The following is a 233-nucleotide window of genomic DNA, read 5'->3' as shown; positions in this document are numbered from 1 at the left end:
AAACCTGTCTTAGCGGCCACCTGTATAGAACAGCCACCTGCCTATAGCAGCCACTGAAAAATCCCCCGCAGCAAATTTACATGTTATAGACCCTGTGTATAGCAGTCACCTGTCCAACGCGGCCAGCGGCCACCCATTTTGTCTCCCTTGGTCAATATCTGACTGCATATAGCGGCCAAATTACCAACTCAAGTAGAAGCTTCATGCACGAAAAAGTTTTGTTTTTCAATCAA

This window comes from Dunckerocampus dactyliophorus, chromosome 3 (genome assembly GCF_027744805.1).
Source record: "Dunckerocampus dactyliophorus isolate RoL2022-P2 chromosome 3, RoL_Ddac_1.1, whole genome shotgun sequence".
NCBI classification, from domain to species: domain Eukaryota; kingdom Metazoa; phylum Chordata; class Actinopteri; order Syngnathiformes; family Syngnathidae; genus Dunckerocampus; species Dunckerocampus dactyliophorus.
This window is presented reverse-complemented; position numbering follows the sequence as displayed.